Source organism: Neolamprologus multifasciatus, unplaced genomic scaffold (assembly GCF_963576455.1).
Source record: "Neolamprologus multifasciatus unplaced genomic scaffold, fNeoMul1.2 scaffold_5, whole genome shotgun sequence".
In the NCBI taxonomy this organism is placed as follows: domain Eukaryota; kingdom Metazoa; phylum Chordata; class Actinopteri; order Cichliformes; family Cichlidae; genus Neolamprologus; species Neolamprologus multifasciatus.
In genome coordinates, this window is record NW_028181986.1 from 303,238 (window position 1) to 321,188 (window position 17,951).

The window sequence follows — 17,951 nt, forward strand, 5'->3', positions numbered from 1 at the left end:
TTTAATCAGCAGTGTTTTTGGAATCATCACATAAATTTAAAACCAAAAACGCTGAACAAGTTTGTAAAGTTTCTACAGCCGTGTTTCCACTTTTCTTCTCTCACTTCTTCCTTCTTCTTCTTCTTGGTCTCCTCTCTGGGCAGACATGCTTTCACTTCCAGCAGCTGAAACATGAACGAGGCCACGAGCTACACTTTGCATGTTCACAGTGATGCACGCGTTCATCGTCTTCTCTCTGACTAAGATGATGGTCCCGTTTCCTTCAGACACAGTTAAAGATGGAATCTCCACAGTCACTTTACAGATGTATGTTCCTGTCAAGAGATTTATTCTAAAAGACACTTCTTCAGCTGAGAGTCAGAGAGTGGAGACACACATGCTGCAGTTTTTACTTGCAAGGGCGATCACAGAACGCTCACACCAGAGTGGGAGCCCTGTGATGTGCGCTCTGTTCTTGCACTTGTCTTTATTTATACACGAGAAAAGTAATACAATAATGAATACGTCTGTTCATAGACAGAGGAATGTTAGTGCATATGTGTGCATGTGTGTGTTGTGGGATTCAGAAGGACGCGGCCCCGCTTCTTGTTAGGGAGCGCAGATAAAAGTGTCCAGCTCTCCTCTTCCTGGTAGGAGTGAAATAATAATAGTTTGTTCAGCTATTATCGCTGTGAGAAAGAATTTATAAAACAGAAACAAGTCTTGTAGTGGACAACAGTCTAAGTCATCAAAAGGTCATCATGCAGTATTCTACCATATGCAAACTTATAACATTAAAAGATTATACTGACTATTAAGTACAATTTTCCATTGACATTCCCTCCTGTTGTCACGTATAACTTGAGTATAACTTAAGTGAGATATCAGTATGTAACATCTTGTTGTACATTTTCTGTCACATCATCATTAATCACACAAAGTCTTCATGTTCCAACAGGTCGGGGTCATCATCATCATCATCATTTGTCACGGCTATGTATGCAGCAACAGTGGAAACGATTATGCGGTTAATCATGAGTTTTAGACATGGCAGGATACATGTTACAAAATAAAATATAAATTATAAATAAATAAAAACACAAAACAAAAGTAAAAATACTCCAACTCCAATGAGCAGTCTTTTTAGCACCTGTACCCAGGAGCCAGTGTAAAGTCAAGAAAACCAGTCACTTGTATCACTCACATAGTCCTGATTTTGGGCCTGCTGGATCTGTCTCAAGGCGTTCAGGGCATCAGTCATGTTTGATGGGTGTACATTGTCTGGTATGTAAGTGCAGCAGGTGTTGTTGAAGAGGACACAAAGTCCCCCTTTCTCTGCTAGTATCATGTCCAGAGCTACTCGATGTTGCATCACTGCGATCCGTAATGCATCGATTTGATTCTGCTGTTCGTAGATCTTGCACAAAGCGTTCAAGAAGAGTCCAAAATGATAGTCCAGAGTTTCAATCCTCAGCATGTTTTTTCCGGTTCCCACCCAAGGAAGCAATGAATGGAGTACTTTCTGTCCGGTAGTCCATAATTTGAATTCCTGGGTTACGTCGCTTCCCCATATCGGGTCATGTGGTTGAAGTCTAGGGAACGTTGATCTTCTTTTCCGGCGTGCTCTAGAAGTGGTGTTTACTGCGGTCATCCTGAAAGTGTGGTCTGACAGGAATGTGGGAGCACATGTTCCTGTCCAGCCTGGGGGCAGTATGAAATATGCCCGTTGTCCACATAGCCAGGCTATTCCTTGCACCCAGTACGTGCCGTTAGAAGGTCCAGTCGTGTTCACAGGGGCACCCTCTCCTCCTCCAGCGGTCCGGTTGCAGTTGGTGGTGTTTCCGAGCGGCCTGTTACCTTTGCTTTGTTTATAGAACATGGAGTAGTTCTTCCCTGGAGTTTGGTCCAAGAACACTGGGAAATGGATGGATGTTTTCCGGTTTGCTACATTGAAGTTGGTCCGGAAAAGTTGATCACATGCTCCTTTATCAAGTACAATATCAAGTACATCATCCCACCCTATACCCTTCTGGCACAGATCTTGAAGGATTCTCTTGTCTGTGAAGATAACAGGAGCAAGGAACCCCAGAGGGTCATAGAAGGAGCTTACTGTGGATAGGATCCCTCTCCGAGTCAATGGTCTGTTTGGGATGGATATGCAGAACTTAAATGCGTCTGACTGCAGGCACCACCTCACTCCCAATGCTTGCTCAACAGGTAAAAGATCACAATCCAGGTCTAGGTCCTTAACTTCATTTGCTCTTTCCTCCTCGGGTATAACTGCCAGAACGCTGCGGCTATTGCTGATCCACTTTGTTAAGTGGAAACCACCCTTGGCGCAAATGTCTCTGAGGTCTGAGTAAAGATTGATGGCTTCTTCTTCAGAGCATATTGAAGCAAGGCAGTCATCCACATAAAAACTATATGGAATGGTGTCAATCACCTGCTGGCTGAAATATGCTTTGTTGTCCTTTGCATTTCCGCAGGGCGTAGTTAGCACAGCTTGGAGAGGACGTTGCCCCAAACAAATGAACACCCATCCTGTACTCCTGCATGCTCTGATTGAAGTCACAACCGTGCCACCAAAGAAACCTCAAAAGGTGTCAATGGAAAATTGTACTTAGTAGTCAGTATAATCGTTTAATGATATAAGTTTCCATATATGCTTAGAGGTGTGTAATTGATTGTGTAGTGATAGGATGTGTGATCTTTTGTAGTCTTTGTGTGCATTCCAGAGTGTTCTAGCATTCACACCCAAATCCTGGGAGCATGGGAAAGGGCATACCTTATTTTATTGTTTTATGATAGGATAAACGTACCCTCTTTATGACCAAGGATGTTGCTCCTGCTTTTATTATTTTATGACCCTCTTTGGTCAGCAGGAGGGCGCACACACACACACACATACAAATCCACATCCCAATGTAATGAACAAATGTACCCACTGATGTATATAAATAAAGACCAGGGCAGTGGCAGGGCGTGAGTCTCAGAGCCCTCACTTCTGTGCGAGTGCTGTGACTGTCCTTGCTTGCAAGTAACTAACTGCAGTGTGTGTTTCTCCTCTCTGATTCGAAGCTGAAGAAGTGTTATTTAGAATAAATCTCTTGACAAAAGGTCAGCATCTTCCTCTGGCACATGCACCTGGTGAAACATAGCCTTGATGTCAGACATCAAAACAATAGGCTCTTTTCTGAACCTCGTCAGTACGCCAACCAAACCGTTTGTTAAGTCAGGACCACTCAGGAGCTGCGCATTAAGAGAGACACCCTGGAATGATGATGCACAGTCAAAGACGACCCGCATCTTCCCCTTGGTAGGATGGTAAACCCCATGGTGAGGGATATACCAAAGCTTCCCATCACTGCGCTCTAATTCTCTTTGCATATCCTTTAGATATGAGATCTGTCATGAAGGCAGTGTAGTCTTTGTGAAAGTCTTTATCTCTGATGAACCTTTTCTTCAAACCTAAGGCTTGTTGCTCAGCAATTGCACGGTTGTCAGGCATTCTTATGTCTCGGTCTTTCAGTGGCAGGGCAATGCTGTAGTGCCCATTCCTCAAAGTCACCGTCTTAATGGCCAATTCCAGGAACTTCAAGTCTTCCTTTGACAGCCCCATCTGTTCATCATCGCTGCTCTCAGGAAAGTCCATCTTGAACTGCTGTTTCCATAGCTTGTCCAGTGTGACAGCAGAAACTCTGTTGGCAGTAACTGTTGCCAAACATCCTGGCCTTCCACAGCATTCTCGATAAAGTGGCCCATTCACTGTCCAGCCAAGCACAGTCCTAATGGCAAAAGGTCCATCACCTACACTCCGGATGACCTCCAAACGTTCTAGAGCTCTGGGCATATTCATGCCAATCAAAAGCTCCACATTGGCCTTAATTTCTGGCAAATGAACATGCTTCAAATGTGGCCAGTCATCCAGGTCCTGTTGATTTGGGATGTTACCAGTATCTACAGGCATTTTGTGCTGAGTGAAGAGGTCAGGCATATCACAGTACATGTCACTGTCCAATCCAGCAACTTCAAGTTCAGGTACAATGAAACTGTCCCCCACTTGTCTTCCTCCCAGCAACATTCAGCTTGTCCATAAGACCCACTGTACAAAAGGATGCTGAACTCCCTTGGTCCAGAAAGGCATACGTTTCCACTATTCTTTGACCTCTCTTTGATTTTACTTTAACTGGCACGATGGCAAGCTTACAGTCTTGTTCACCGGCCCCAGTAAGTCCACTAGTCTGGATCGTAACAGGAATGTTATCTGCCTCATTATCAGGTTTGGCTTTGTTCTTCTCCTTGTGGTGGATATGGAGTATACTTGATTTTACATGAAAGGCGTTTTTTGCATTCTTTGCTTATGTGCCCAGTGCACAAACAGCCAAAACGCATGCTGTTCTTTTTAAGAAACGATATCTTCTCATTATGAGGTTTTTTATCAAGCAGAGCACATGCCTCCAGTGTGTGTCCGCCTTTGCAGAAAAAACAAGCCTTCACAGTGCTGTGACGATCTTGAGCCCCCTCTGATTCTGTCTCAACATCAGAGACTGTTGTGACAAAGCTGCTTCCTTTAGCTCTTAGATGTTGAGAACGTTTCCCTCCATTGCTGCCCTTGGCTGCTAGATGTGTTGCTGGAACATCACATAGATTTCCAAAGACGGGATCTGTAGCAATTTTAACTTGACGCTCAAGGAAGGAAACAATGTCAATGAATGCGGCTCTGCGATGTTGCCTCTCTTGAATGTCACATGCTCCTGTTCGCCATTTGTCTTTTAACTTATATGGCAGTCTTCTAATCACAGCAAGCATATTGGCAGGTGTATTTAATTCAGAGAGATCATTAATCTCTTCCATTGCATTGCAGCGTCCACGTAAGAACAAACAATATGCCTGAAGAGGTTTTCCATCTTCCGGTCTAATCAGTGGCCATGAGTGAACTTTGTTCAAATAAGCAGATGCAATCACATGTCCGTTCCCAAAGTGCTCATACAGCAGAGTCTTTGCCTTTTCATATCCAGCACTCGGACATATGTTGACAGCTTTTAACAAGTTCATTGGGCTGCCCCTTGGTGTACTGTGCAAGATAATGCAGGCAGTCGCCAGCATCGCCAGTCTATCTTCCATGACCTGTTCAAACGAGCGCATAAAAGCCTGAAAATGTAAATGGTCACCATCAAAGGTTTGAATCTCCCTTTTGGGCAGTGAAGAAAGACTGATAGACCAACATACAAGTTAATTCATTTTGTTTTTCCATAATGGACAACAGATTTTCATTGGCTACTGGATGAGCAGCTTGTGGCTTAGACAAAGGTGGAATTGGTCCAAAAGCGTCAGAAGGCCCCATAAGAGGAGGTGCAGGCCTTTCCCTTTTCATAGCGAGGCTGCCATATCGCGCCATCGGCCAGAAGGGCCGATGGCGCGATATGGCAGCCTCGCTTCTGTCAGTCTGCCCCAGGGCAGCTGTGGCTACAACTGTAGCTGCCTCCACCAGTGTGTGAATGTGTGTGTGAATGGGCGGATGACTGGATGTGTAAAGTGCTTTGGGGTCCCTAGGCGGGACTAGTAAAAGCGCTATACAAATACAGGCCATTTACCATATTCTGTTGCGCTGTTTTTACTTGAAGCTCTGCATTCCCAGTGATTGCATTTCCTTTTGTAAGCGTCTGTGGAACAAAAGTCTCTGAATCCGCATTAAGAATTTCAAGGCTGTTTCCCTTTGTTTTAACATATGATTCCATTCCATTAGATTTCCGTGAAGCGACGCTCCGCATAGTGGATCCAGTTCTCAGCACGTTCACCTTTGCAACAGTTGCAGCTATATCTGCTTCCAGCTGAAGTTGTTCTTTCTTTCTCCTCAATTGTTCCTCTTGTTCTTCAAGAGAGTGTTTTTCTTTCAGCATATGTTGACATGCGAGCAAGGCGGCCCTTTCAGCTTCTGCCCTGAGACGTGCAGATGAAGTAGATGATACTCTTGAGCTTGACCTACTGCCTTGATTTGACACACTGTCGGATGGCAACACGCCATCATTAACATCATTCTGGGGATTGAGAGATGATTGAGGTTCTTTTCCAGTGTGCTCTCGCACCTCCAGTTCTCCTCTCAGAGAAGTTTCCTGTGACTGTGTCAGATGATGGCCTGCCTGAACGTTTATCAGTTTCAGAAAGCCATATCTTAACATCCTCCATAAACCCTTTATTGTATTTAGCGATGCTTGAGAACCATGTATTTTGTTTATCTTCCACGTCAAATGAGATTAGAGAAAGCAGAGATTCATTCATTCAATGCACATCCTTAAACAGGTGTGTTAACTCATCAAACTGTGATTAAACTTGTGAATATTTTTTATCATTTTTCATTAGCTCTTTAAGAGACATAATAACACTTTTCATTTTGTTTACATGCCTTTTCCGATCTGTTTGGATGGTTTCAATTTTGTTTGCAAGAGCTTTCTCAGTGAGGGAAATTAATCTTTTATCCTTTTCAGTTTTTCCAACAACAGTTGCAGCTTGTGATCCAGCATTCAACATAAGCAGCATGCCAAAATCCAAAACAAAGGCAACAGCAATTCCTTCAAACTCAGTTGAACGCCTGCAGAGCCACAGCACACACACACATCAAATCCAACAGCAAACGTAGAGGTGGGCGTGTCACAACAACATCTTCGTGTGGTCAGAATCCAAACTGCGTTCAAACAAACAACACGCAGCACAAAAACACAGTTTACATAACGCCGTCGTCTTCTCCTTATCTGTCAGAGAAGCCGCTTTTGTGGGTGTAGTGTCGGCGGTGTGTGGGCTCGCGTCGGCGTTTATTCTGCGCTGATTGCGGGAGGCTCCATTCCCGTCGCACTTTTTGCTGACAAATATTGATGACTGTCAAGCCTTTGAGCAGCTGAATAGGGGAATAATGTTGACGCGCCCGCTGTTCAAAACGTAAGTCAAAGTTCCAGATTAAAAAGTTATTTATTTCTTTTCAAATCCTTAAAATCCAGAAAAACAGTGATCAAAAACATTTTAAGCTTGAGCGGTCAGCAAAAGTCGACTTCCCCCATCACCCACTCATTCACAAAAATTCCCTCGGGACGTGAACAGGTGATATAGCAATCACTATTACTATTACCGACACCACGTGACCCAAAGCTACGCCTATCCACAACACTCACCTTCTGCTAGCCAGCCTCAGTGCCAATCTTAGCCTCCATGGGACTAAACAGAGCATAGAATGATCAGTCACAATGGCAAGTTGGAGTATTCCAGTTATTGTACTGTTTGCATGCCCATGTGTAGCTGCGTGGAATATGTTCCAGGTGTGGTGGGGTAATACTCAAATCCATACACACCATCGCCAACATCTTTCCGTTTACACGGACCCTCAAGACCCTCTGTGAACACAGCAAAATGCCTTTGCATTATTTCTTTTAATCAATTCTTATCTGATCATTTGAGGAAGAAAGAAAACACAAGCATCCCCAGTCTGTTTATAGTAAAACCAGAAACGATAAATTAACAATTCACTTTAACCATGCATTACCAATTTGTTGGCTGCTTAGAACAACATTTAAAAAACAAAAAAACCCATAGCTCAGAGTATAAATCGCTTTGAGGCAATAATAATTTTAGGTTACTTTACAAAAGTAAAAAGAAAAAACGGAGAAATGGTACATTTTAAAATCCCTTGTTTATGGACAGAATTCTTCCTGTTGGACACAAGAAGCAGACTCCAAAAAAACTTTGAGAGTCTGCAGAAGTCTGATTAGGCTGCTGTTCATGCAACTGGCTCACTGTGGTGTGATAATAGTGTATTTCTTGCAAACACTTTGCAACAAAAAACTGAACGTCCTTCACATCCAAAGTGGGGCCTTCAAACAGTCCAGCACCTGGAACTGTTTGTGTACTTAATAAAATGTTGCTGAGCTTCTCTAAGTCACAGTAGCTTGTGTTAGTATGTGTACACAAAGACATAAACGTTCAATGATAAAAACACACGGTAGAATAAAATTGTAAGACGTCATCAGTTGATGCAGTTTAAGGACACTTGTTCTTCTGTGCAGTCTCACCTGGAGCTCACGTTTCTAGTTCATGCCATCATGACCAAAGATTCTTCAATTAATAGTTTAAAGATGTCCATGAATGCACTGCTAACTGCTCTTCAACCTTATAAAAATCAACATGCATTTTGAATAAGAAACACTTTTACAAAACCAAAAGCTTCACTGTGCTTAGTGATTTATATGTCTAAAAAAACAGGTTCAGTTTGTAACAGAGAGAGCGGCTCAGTGGCGCTGAATTATATTTCCAATAGAAACACAATTTCATATGTTGTAGTAACAACAGTCTGCCACAAGATGGAAACCTAGGCCTACGTTTTTCACTGCCTTCTGTAAAGTGTCAACAAATGCAGACAAATGCAGGCTGTCTTCAGCAACAAAAATGCCATCAAAAAAGTCACAGTCATCAGAGCAACATCAGAGAAACAATAAAGTCTAACCATGGAAGGTATATAGAAATATATGCATAAAAACACAAAAACAAATAACATCAACAATGAGCACCTTTCGTTTTTCTGAAAGTGATATAGATTTCTGTTACCATCAACTGAAACCGCCAACATTTCAGGTGTGCATGCTGGGCAGCTGAAGCTGACATCACAGCACAGCTGGTCTTCCTCATCAAGAAAGCTGTGCTGCAGTGCATTGCTGTTGGCATGCCCAGTTTGTATGTACAGAAATATAACAGAGAAATAAATATTTGCATCTGCTTATTGAAAACAATTTCAAAGAAATACTTCACTTTAACAGACAACAACGCTCCAACCGTTTTGCAAAAGCTTCCCTGGAGAATCATGGAGAAAATACTTTTAGTTCCTGGAAGGAGCTCAAGGGTCTAAAGTGTAAAGAGTAGACATGTTGACAGATGCTGGCCAATATCCACTCCTAATCAGGTCCTTTAAATCAGGGCTGCACCGCTGCTGGCATGTTTGACATCTGTGTATCGCCTGGTGCACATCATAACGTCCTTGGACCAAAAAGAAAAATAAAGAACATGACTAATACACCACTGCCTTCACAAATGAATTCTGTTAATGCAATACCATGTTGTGATTGTACAGCAAGGCCAGATAACAGATGCACCACACAGCGGGCCAGAATATCACAGGCAGTTCTGTTCTATCAAGGTCAAGGTATTTATACCCATAGGCAAGGTAAATTTGCTTTACAGAAAAATGATAGCATTTGGCATCCCTTCAAAAACACACATACCTAATAAAAATATAAACCTCACTGTGGCACATATATAGTAATTTAATATTTCGAATCAAAAACAGTTCTTATTTAATTCAGTGACAGCAACAGGGACAAAGCTGTTTTTATAACGCTTTGTCCTGCATCTTGGAAATAGAAACCTCCATCCTGAGGAAAGAAGCTGAAATTCACCCCGTAGAGGATGGGAACCATTTTTAAGGATTGATAAAGCCATCCTCTGCAACAGGCCTGACGTCGTTTAGCATTTTTGGACAACTAGCTTTAGGGACAGGAACCAAAACTGCTTCTTTCCAAAGAGAGGGCACATGTTGTGTTTTCAAGAATTGATGAAAAAAAACCTGAAATATAGGACTGAGTTCTTCAGCACAAGATTTAATTACGCGGCCACTAATATTATGAGGACCCCGGCTCTTGTTCACATTTACTGTATGAAAGGCCTTTTGGACATTGCTGAGTTCAATGATAAAGTGCTGAGTATCACTCAGTTTCTGTTTCTGTATACGTGTGTCCGTCTCCCAGGCTCCGAAAGCCTTGCCAGCCCTTGTGATCAGGTGGCACCGCCCACCAGGCGTGTGAAAGAAAGAAGTAAAAACCTGGACCGGGCCGCCTGGCCACCCTTTATACGGGTGTCCACTCCTCTGGCTCCGAAAGCCTTGCCAGCCCTTGTGATCAGGTGGCACCGCCCACCAGGCGTGTAAAAGAAAGAAGAAAAAACCCAGACCGGGCCGCCTGGCCACCCTTTATATGGGTGTCCGCTCCTCTGGCTCCGAAAGCCTTGCCAGCCCTTGTGATCGGGTGGCACCGCCCACCAGGCGTGTGAAAGAAAGAAGTAAAAACCTGGACCGGGCCGCCTGGCCACCCTTTATACGGGTGTCCGCTCCTCTGGCTCCGAAAGCCTTACCAGCCCTTGTGATCAGGTGGCACCGCCCACCAGGCGTGTGAAAGAAAGAAGAAAAAACCCAGACCGGGCCGCCTGGCCACCCTTTATATGGGTGTCCGCTCCTCTGGCTCCGAAAGCCTTGCCAGCCCTTGTGATCGGGTGGCACCGCCCACCAGGCGTGTGAAAGACAGAAGAAAAAACCTGGACCGGGCCGCCTGGCCACCCTTTATATGGGTGTCTGCTCCTCTGGCTCCGAAAGCCTTGCCAGCCCTTGTGATCGGGTGGCACCGCCCACCAGGCGTGTGAAAGAAAGAAGAAACAACCTGGACCGGGCCGCCTGGCCACCCTTTGCAGGGGTGTCCGCTCCTCTGGCTCCGAAAGCCTTGCCAGCCCTTGTTATCGGGTGGCACCGCCCACCAGGCGTGTAAAAGAAAGAAGAAAAAACCCGGACCGGGCCGCCTGGCCACCCTTTGTAGGGGTGTCCGCTCCTCTGGCTCCGAAAGCCTTGCCAGCCCTTGTGATCGGGTGGCACCGCCCACCAGGCGTGTAAAAGAAAGAAGAAAAAACCCCGACCGGGCCGCCTGGCCACCCTTTGTAGGGGTGTCCGCTCCTCTGGCCCCGAAAGCCTTGCCAGCCCTTGTTATCGGGTGGCACCGCCCACCAGGCGTGTAAAAGAAAGAAGAAAAAACCCGGACCGGGCCGCCTGGCCACCCTTTGTAGGGGTGTCCGCTCCTCTGGCTCCGAAAGCCTTGCCAGCCCTTGTGATCGGGTGGCACCGCCCACCAGGCGTGTGAAAGAAAGAAGAAAAAACCCCGACCGGGCCGCCTGGCCACCCTTTGTAGGGGTGTCCGCTCCTCTGGCCCCGAAAGCCTTGCCAGCCCTTGTTATCGGGTGTCACCGCCCACCAGGCGTGTAAAAGAAAGAAGAAAAAACCCGGACCGGGCCGCCTGGCCACCCTTTATACGGGTGTCCGCTCCTCTGGCTCCGAAAGCCTTGCCAGCCCTTGTGATCGGGTGGCACCGCCCACCAGGCGTGTAAAAGAAAGAAGAAAAAACCCGGACCGGGCCGCCTGACCACCCTTTATACGGGTGTCCGCTCCTCTGGCTCCGAAAGCCTTGCCAGCCCTTGTGATCGGGTGGCACCGCCCACCAGGCGTGTGAAAGACAGAAGAAAAAACCTGGACCGGGCCGCCTGGCCACCCTTTGTGCGGGTGTCCGCTCCTCTGGCTCCGAAAGCCTTGCCAGCCCTTGTGATCGGGTGGCACCACCCACCAGGCGTGTGAAAGAAAGAAGAAAAAACCCGGACCGGGCCACCTGGCCACCCTTTGTAGGGGTGTCCGCTCCTCTGGCTCCGAAAGCCTTGCCAGCCCTTGTGATCGGGTGGCACCGCCCACCAGGCGTGTGAAAGAAAGAAGTAAAAACCTGGACCGGGCCGCCTGGCCACCCTTTATACGGGTGTCCGCTCCTCTGGCTCCGAAAGCCTTACCAGCCCTTGTGATCAGGTGGCACCGCCCACCAGGCGTGTGAAAGAAAGAAGAAAAAACCCAGACCGGGCCGCCTGGCCACCCTTTATATGGGTGTCCGCTCCTCTGGCTCCGAAAGCCTTGCCAGCCCTTGTGATCGGGTGGCACCGCCCACCAGGCGTGTGAAAGACAGAAGAAAAAACCTGGACCGGGCCGCCTGGCCACCCTTTATATGGGTGTCTGCTCCTCTGGCTCCGAAAGCCTTGCCAGCCCTTGTGATCGGGTGGCACCGCCCACCAGGCGTGTGAAAGAAAGAAGAAACAACTTGGACCGGGCCGCCTGGCCACCCTTTGCAGGGGTGTCCGCTCCTCTGGCTCCGAAAGCCTTGCCAGCCCTTGTTATCGGGTGGCACCGCCCACCAGGCGTGTGAAAGACAGAAGAAAAAACCCCGACCGGGCCGCCTGGCCACCCTTTGTAGGGGTGTCCGCTCCTCTGGCCCCGAAAGCCTTGCCAGCCCTTGTTATCGGGTGGCACCGCCCACCAGGCGTGTGAAAGAAAGAAGAAAAAACCCGGACCGGGCCGCCTGGCCACCCTTTGTAGGGGTGTCCGCTCCTCTGGCTCCGAAAGCCTTGCCAGCCCTTGTGATCGGGTGGCACCGCCCACCAGGCGTGTGAAAGAAAGAAGAAAAAACCCCGACCGGGCCGCCTGGCCACCCTTTGTAGGGGTGTCCGCTCCTCTGGCCCCGAAAGCCTTGCCAGCCCTTGTTATCGGGTGGCACCGCCCACCAGGCGTGTAAAAGAAAGAAGAAAAAACCCGGACCGGGCCGCCTGGCCACCCTTTATACGGGTGTCCGCTCCTCTGGCTCCGAAAGCCTTGCCAGCCCTTGTGATCGGGTGGCACCGCCCACCAGGCGTGTAAAAGAAAGAAGAAAAAACCCGGACCGGGCCGCCTGACCACCCTTTATACGGGTGTCCGCTCCTCTGGCTCCGAAAGCCTTGCCAGCCCTTGTGATCGGGTGGCACCGCCCACCAGGCGTGTGAAAGACAGAAGAAAAAACCTGGACCGGGCCGCCTGGCCACCCTTTGTGCGGGTGTCCGCTCCTCTGGCTCCGAAAGCCTTGCCAGCCCTTGTGATCGGGTGGCACCACCCACCAGGCGTGTGAAAGAAAGAAGAAAAAACCCGGACCGGGCCACCTGGCCACCCTTTGTAGGGGTGTCCGCTCCTCTGGCTCCGAAAGCCTTGCCAGCCCTTGTGATCGGGTGGCACCGCCCACCAGGCGTGTGAAAGAAAGAAGAAAAAACCCGGACCGGGCCGCCTGGCCACCCTTTGTAGGGGTGTCCGCTCCTCTGGCTACGAAAGCCTTGCCAGCCCTTGTTATCGGGTGGCACCGCCCACCAGGCGTGTGAAAGAAAGAAGAAAAAACCCGGACCGGGCCACCTGGCCACCCTTTATACTGGTGTCCGCTCCTCTGGCTCCGAAAGCCTTGCCAGCCCTTGTGATCGGGTGGCACCGCCCACCAGGCGTGTAAAAGAAAGAAGAAAAAACCCGGACCGGGCCGCCTGGCCACCCTTTATACGGGTGTCCACTCCTCTGGCTCCGAAAGCCTTGCCAGCCCTTGTGATCGGGTGGCACCGCCCACCAGGCGTGTGAAAGAAAGAAGAAAAAACCCGGACCGGGCCGCCTGGCCACCCTTTGTAGGGGTGTCCACTCCTCTGGCTCCGAAAGCCTTGCCAGCCCTTGTGATCAGGTGGCACCGCCCACCAGGCGTGTAAAAGAAAGAAGAAAAAACCCAGACCGGGCCGCCTGGCCACCCTTTATACGGGTGTCCACTCCTCTGGCTCCGAAAGCCTTGCCAGCCCTTGTGATCGGGTGGCACCGCCCACCAGGCGTGTGAAAGAAAGAAGAAAAAACCCGGACCGGGCCGCCTGGCCACCCTTTGTAGGGGTGTCCACTCCTCTGGCTCCGAAAGCCTTGCCAGCCCTTGTGATCGGGTGGCACCGCCCACCAGGCGTGTAAAAGAAAGAAGAAAAAACCCAGACCGGGCCGCCTGGCCACCCTTTGTAGGGGTGTCCGCTCCTCTGGCTCAGAAAGCCTTGCCAGCCCTTGTGATCGGGTGTCACCGCCCACCAGGCGTGTAAAAGAAAGAAGAAAAAACCCGGACCGGGCCGCCTGGCCACCCTTTGTAGGGGTGTCCGCTCCTCTGGCTCCGAAAGCCTTGCCAGCCCTTGTTATCGGGTGGCACCGCCCACCAGGCGTGTGAAAGAAAGAAGAAAAAACCCGGACCGGGCCACCTGGCCACCCTTTATACGGGTGTCCGCTCCTCTGGCTCCGAAAGCCTTGCCAGCCCTTGTTATCGGGTGGCACCGCCCACCAGGCGTGTAAAAGAAAGAAGAAAAAACCCGGACCGGGCCGCCTGGCCACCCTTTGTAGGGGTGTCCGCTCCTTTGGCTCCGAAAGCCTTGCCAGCCCTTGTGATTGGGTGGCACCGCCCACCAGGCGTGTAAAAGAAAGAAGAAAAAACCCGGACCGGGCCGCCTGGCCACCCTTTATACGGGTGTCCACTCCTCTGGCTCCGAAAGCCTTGCCAGCCCTTTTGATCGGGTGGCACCGCCCACCAGGCGTGTGAAAGAAAGAAGAAAAAACCCAGACCGGGCCGCCTGGCCACCCTTTGTAGGGGTGTCCACTCCTCTGGCTCCGAAAGCCTTGCCAGCCCTTGTGATCAGGTGGCACCGCCCACCAGGCGTGTAAAAGAAAGAAGAAAAAACCCAGACCGGGCCGCCTGGCCACCCTTTGTAGGGGTGTCCGCTCCTCTGGCTCAGAAAGCCTTGCCAGCCCTTGTGATCGGGTGGCACCGCCCACCAGGCGTGTGAAAGAAAGAAGAAAAAACCCAGACCGGGCCGCCTGGCCACCCTTTATACGGGTGTCCGCTCCCCAGGCTCCGAAAGCCTTGTTAGCCTTTGTGATCGGGTGGCACCGCCCACCAGGCGTGTGAAAGAAAGAAGAAAAAACCTGGACCGGGCCACCTGGCCACCCTTTATACGGGTGTCCGCTACCCAGGCTCCGAAAGCCTGTCCAACCCTTGTGATCGGGTGGCGCTGCCCACCAGGCGTGTGAAAGAAAGAAGAAAAAACCCGGACCGGGCCGCCTGGCCACCCTTTGTAGGGGTGTCCGCTCCTCTGGCTCCGAAAGCCTTGCCAGCCCTTGTGATCAGGTGGCACTGCCCACCAGGCGTGTGAAAGAAAGAAGAAAAAACCCAGACCGGGCCGCCTGGCCACCCTTTATACGGGTGTCCGCTCCTCTGGCTCCGAAAGCCTTGTTAGCCTTTGTGATCGGGTGGCACCGCCCACCAGGCGTGTGAAAGAAAGAAGAAAAAACCCGGACCGGGCCGCCTGGCCACCCTTTGTAGGGGTGTCCACTCCTCTGGCTCCGAAAGCCTTGCCAGCCCTTGTGATCGGGTGGCACCGCCCACCAGGCGTGTAAAAGAAAGAAGAAAAAACCCAGACCGGGCCGCCTGGCCACCCTTTGTAGGGGTGTCCGCTCCTCTGGCTCAGAAAGCCTTGCCAGCCCTTGTGATCGGGTGGCACCGCCCACCAGGCGTGTAAAAGAAAGAAGAAAAAACCCGGACCGGGCCGCCTGGCCACCCTTTATACGGGTGTCCGCTCCTCTGGCTCAGAAAGCCTTGCCAGCCCTTGTGATCGGGTGGCACCGCCCACCAGGCGTGTGAAAGAAAGAAGAAAAAACCCGGACCGGGCCGCCTGGCCACCCTTTATACGGGTGTCCGCTCCCCAGGCTCCGAAAGCCTTGTTAGCCTTTGTGATCGGGTGGCACCGCCCACCAGGCGTGTGAAAGAAAGAAGAAAAAACCCAGACCGGGCCGCCTGGCCACCCTTTATACGGGTGTCCGCTCCCCAGGCTCCGAAAGCCTTGTTAGCCTTTGTGATCGGGTGGCACCGCCCACCAGGCGTGTGAAAGAAAGAAGAAAAAACCTGGACCGGGCCACCTGGCCACCCTTTATACGGGTGTCCGCTACCCAGGCTCCGAAAGCCTGTCCAACCCTTGTGATCGGGTGGCACCGCCCACCAGGCGTGTGAAAGAAAGAAGAAAAAACCCGGACCGGGCCGCCTGGCCACCCTTTGTAGGGGTGTCCGCTCCTCTGGCTCCGAAAGCCTTGCCAGCCCTTGTGATCAGGTGGCACTGCCCACCAGGCGTGTGAAAGAAAGAAGAAAAAACCCAGACCGGGCCGCCTGGCCACCCTTTATACGGGTGTCCGCTCCCCAGGCTCCGAAAGCCTTGTTAGCCTTTGTGATCGGGTGGCACCGCCCACCAGGCGTGTAAAAGAAAGGTGTCCGCTCCCCAGTCCTCACTGCCTTCCCCTTCTCAGAGAAACCCTCTACAAAAGAGTTGAGAAAGTCAAAACTTGTGAGTTCTGAATGTCCTGGTGAGTCTCCACCTGTTACAGGTGGGTGCAGCCTGCACTGTCTCGAGACAGACCATACCAGCTGTACCACAGACACTTCAAACCTTATCTCAAGACAAAAACTGAAAGAACAACATAAAAAAAGAAGAAAATAATCCCTAGAAACATGCAGGGTTACAGGAGACGGCAGCCGTGTAGAGGTTGAGTCTGTGTGAGTCAGAAAAAAGAAAGAAAAGAAAGAAAGAGAGACAGAAAACTTACCTTAGAAATCTGTAGGGTTGTTTTCTCTGAGACATGTTGGAATCTGTAAACAGTTACTCCAAAAAGGATCCAGATGTTTCAAAATACTTCTCTGGCGAATGTTTCAATTCTGCAAACATAATTGCTGCAATTAATGGACTAAAAGTCGTCACTTTTCACCCCTATTTATGGATTTAAGGATCAAAGGATCAAACTGGTGCTAAGATTCTAAATATATGTGATGTCATTATCCCATAATGACATCACATATATAGGTTGTCACATGACATTTATCAGTAAATTTTCAATCTCTGTCACCGCCCCCCTCCAAAAAAATATGTGCTATTGCAATAATTAATGTTTTCTACAGTCATTTGTGCTAACAAATGGTGGCATTTTAAAGCTGGGTCTTACTCTGCCCAGGCTGCTCTACCATAGAAGAAGAAGAATGTAGACCTACAGTACCTTGAAAAACTTTCACACATTTTGTCACTTTACAACAACAAACGTAAATGGATTTTTCTTAGATCTTCTGTGACAGACCAACACAAAGTACCACATAACTGTAAAGTGAAAATGATACATGGTTTTCAGAATATTAAGCAAATAAAATCTGAAAAGTGTCATGTTGATTAGCATTCAGTTCCCTGTACTCTGATACCCCTAAACAAAATCCAGTGATATCAATTGCCTTTAGAAGTCAACCAGATTAGACACGTTTACCTGTGTGTAATTTAGTCTCATTATAAATACAACTGCTCTGTGACGGCCTCAGTAGTTTGTTACAGAACATTAATGAACAAACAGCTTTATGAAAACCAAGGAACTCACCAGGCAGGACAGGGATAAAGTTGTAGATAAGTTTAAAGCAGGTTGACCAAAAGTCATAAAAAGTCCCATCTGCAGTTTGCCAGGAACCACGTATGGGACACAGCAAACATGTGGAAGAAGGTGCTCTGATCAGACGAGATCAAAGTTAAACTTTTTGGCCTATGTGAAAAGCGCTACATGTGGCGGGAAAAATAACACTCTCATCACCCTGAACGTACGTACGTGCTGTGGGGATGTTTTCCTTCTACAGGGACAGAGAAGCTGGTCAGAGATGATGGGAAGATGGATGGAGCTAAATAGATGGGAATTCTGGAAGAAAACCTGTTGGAGGCTGCAAAGGACTTGAGCTTGGGATGTAGATTTACCTTCCAGGAAGACAATGACCCTAAATATACAGTTAGAGCTTCAATGGAATGCTTTAGATCAAAGAATATCCATGTGTTAGAAGGGTCAGTCAAAGTTCAGACCTAAATCCCATTGAGCATCTGTGGCAAGAGTTGAACATTGCTGTTCAGACACGCTTTCCATCCAATCTGTCTGAGCTTGAGGTGTTTTACAGTGAAGAATGGGCAAATATTTCAGTCTCTAGATGTGCAAAGCTGGTAGAGACATACTCCAAAAGACTTGCAGGTGTAACTGTAGCAAAAGGTGGCTCTATGAAGAGCAGGGGTTTGAATAGAAATGCATGCTACACTTTTCACACTTTAATTGCAAAAACTGTAAAATTTGAATGATCTTTTGTGTCACTTCAGTGTTCTGTCACTTCAATGTCTCCCTCTTGTATCTTTGCTACACATTGGATATAATTTTTCTTACCACGATGATGCATGATCTTTACTCTCAAATCATTTTAATGGCTTCTGAGGAAGTTGTCCCTCTG

General features: G+C 48.6%; 2 protein-coding genes across 2 annotated transcripts in view; one reads left to right on the forward strand and one right to left on the reverse strand.

Annotated features, from left to right (window-relative positions):
• Positions 1-17,951, reverse strand: part of LOC146490339 (protein NLRC3-like) — a 265,325-nt gene that overhangs the window by 192,365 nt on the left and 55,009 nt on the right. The window lies entirely within an intron of this gene.
• Positions 1-17,951, forward strand: part of LOC146490341 (uncharacterized) — a 170,583-nt gene that overhangs the window by 140,202 nt on the left and 12,430 nt on the right. The gene's annotated exons all lie outside the window — the stretch shown is intronic.